A 3,242-nucleotide genomic window follows, 5' to 3' on the forward strand; every position below is an offset into this window, starting at 1 on the left:
CAAGCTTGTGGATCAACCTGATTGGGTAAAATCTATAGGTTGTAAATGATCTACAAGAGAAAAAGAGGTGTCGATGGAAAGGTATAGACCTTTAAAGCTAGACTTGTGGCAAAGGGTTATACTCAAGTTGAGGGAGTGGACTATGAAGAAACTTTCTCACCTGTTGTCATGTTAAAATCTATCAGAATTCTCTTGTCCATAGCTACATACTATGACTATCAAATATGGAAAATGGACGTCAAGACTGCCTTTTTGAATGGTAATCTTGAAGAGATCATCTACATGAATCAACCAGAAGGATTCATTGAACAAAGTCAAGAGCAAAAGGTTTGCAAGCTTAATCGATCCATTTATGGACTAAAACAAGTATCTTGATCTTGAAATAAAAGATTTGATGTTGCGATCAAATCTTATGGCTTTGATCATAATGTTGATGAGCCTTATGTTTACAAGAAAATCATCAACAACTCAGTAGTTTTCCTCGTACTGTATGTGGATGATATCCTACTCAATAGGAATTATGTAGGGTTTTTTTACTGATGTAAAGAAATGGTTGGCTGCCCAATTCCAAATGAAGTATTTGGGAGAGGCGCAATTTATTCTAGGGATCAAAGTCATTAGGGATCGTAAGAACAAAAGGTTGGCCTTGTCTCAGGCATCGTATATTGTTAATATGCTTGTCAGATATTCGATGCACAATTCTAAGAGTGGTTTGTTACCTTTTAGGCATAGAATTGTATTGTTTAAGGAACAGTGCCCTAAGACTCCTAAAAAAGTTGAGGCAATGAGATGAATTCCCTATGCATCGGCTATTGGTAGCCTTATGTATGCAATGTTATGCACCAGACCTGACATTTGCTATGTAGTAGGAATTTTTTGTTGATATCAATCCAATCTAGGATTAGATCACTGAACAACGGTTAAAACAATCCTTAAGTACCTTCGGAGAACGAGGGACTATATACTTGTGTATGGAGATAAAGATTTGATTCTTACAGGATACACAGACTCTAATTTTCAAACTGATTGGGATTCTAAAAAATCCATATCAGGGTCAGTGTTTACTCTGAATGGAGAAGCTATAGTTTGGCGAAGCATCAAGTAAACATGCATCACATACTCCACTATGGAACCCAAATATGTAGCTACTTGTGAAGCTATTAAAGAGGTTGTTTGTCTTAAGAAGTTCCTTACTGATTAGGAATTTGTTCCAAATATGTCTTTGTCCATCACATTTTTTTATGATAATAGTGGTGCTATGGCAAATTATAAGGAACCTAGAAGTCATCGAAAAGGAAGACACATTGAGCGAAAATATCACTGAATTCGGAAGATTGTGCATCGAGGTGACGTGATTGTCATGAAGATTGCTTCGGAGCACAACGTTGCTGATCTGTTTACAAAGACTCCCACGGCCAAAGTGTTCGAGGGTCATCTATAAAGTCTGGGTCTATGGAACATGCGACATATTGTCTACGGCAAGTGAGAGATGTTATTGGGTATAGTATATGCCCTAGTTTATTGTATTTTGTACTTTATTTGTATTGTACATTTGGCTCCCTAAGCTTTAGGACAAGTGGGAGATTGTTGGGATTGGTGTCCTAAATCTCTTGTATTCTCGTAGTTTGTAAACATTGTATAAATAAATTGTTATTAATAAAATAAATGTTATTTTATAAGCATACACTTAATCCAATAAACTAAGATCCTAGGTTATTTTATGTAATTTAAACAAGTATGTAGAGATATACAATTGGATCTTGTTTAAATAACAACCTAAATGGTTTGTAGTAGATGGATAAGGCTGGATACCTTATCCTGGTGACACTATGAATACGACTCGATTCATAGATGTTACGAGTATTGTAAAGTTCTACAAATAATCTGATCCTGATCATTCATGTAGAGACATGTGAGCGGGGGTATCCTATACAAAGAACTCGTATAAGATCGGACCACTGAATGATTAGTCTTATTATATAACATCGTTAATAGTAGATACTTACATTTCGGCAAGATGACCATAGGTGAAATGACTTGAATCCTGAGTGAGTTGTGAACTCGTGACTATGAAGGTGGTCCCTTGATTTGTATGGGTGGGAGTGGTTAGATTGTCAACTCAATATGTCTACCCTTTTGGGGATTCATTAGATTGGGGAGTTGGGCACACAACTATATAAGACAAAATTCAATCATTCCTTAATGTCGGGGTAAGTAGATAAATTGATCCCTTAAAGACTAATTTCGGGGCTTGAACAATGTGACCACACCCTATCTTGGCCCGAGAGGAACTTGGTCATAGTGGAACTATGACTTACTATTCCTTAGAGGGATCAGTGGTACTTAAGGAGTTAGATGTAACTATAAGGGCAAAACAATAATTTTAACTCAACTACACTTACAAGCAATTTGTGAAGGGTTATCACACTGTTGGTTGGTTATATCCAATGGACACAAAAATATATCTGTAGTGCAAAAATGCAGTTGTCAGTCTTTAGTGGAGTGACCAATAGTTAATGGATGTTGGGTAATTTAATTAAAGAGTTTAATTAATTACCCAAGTACCATTGGAACTTCAATCTACAGGTCCATACGGTCCCATTTGTAGCTCAACAAGAATTATTGAGAATTAAGTTTTGGATTAATTTGAATTGTTCAAATTGATTGAGGGAATCAATTATATATGATATAATTAATTAAATTAATTACATGTGATATAATTAGTATAATGTATTAGATATATTATAATATAAAGTATTTTGAGAGGAATTAAATATTTGAATATGATTCAAATATTAGTTATATGGATGAGATTCATATAATTGAATTTAGTATAAATATGATTTATATTAAATGTCATGCAATGATATGAGAAAATAAAACTGTAGGTTATATTGTGTTTGATACAATATAAAAAAACTATAGGTTATGTGTTATATTTGATATAACATGTAGTATATATATGTAATAAGGTAGTTATTATATATATTATTATTAATTAAATTAAATTAAATTATTTTATTTTAATTAGTGGGAAACTCCCTCCCTTGATCTTTCTCATCTAGTACGTGGAGAGGGGGAAATCAGTTCAGTAGGTGGTTTTTTCTTCCCAATCTCTCTGAAGGTCAGTGAGATTTGCTTTATGGAAAATTCCTCCTCCTCTCCTCCTCTCTCCCCTCTCTAGAATTCTAGCAAAAGCTCAGAACTTTTGCTTGAATTCTCAGTCCTAAGAGAATACAGAG

The sequence above is a fragment of the Benincasa hispida genome, chromosome 9 (assembly GCF_027475165.1).
Source record: "Benincasa hispida cultivar pf3 chromosome 9, pf3_genome.v1.1, whole genome shotgun sequence".
NCBI classification, from domain to species: domain Eukaryota; kingdom Viridiplantae; phylum Streptophyta; class Magnoliopsida; order Cucurbitales; family Cucurbitaceae; genus Benincasa; species Benincasa hispida.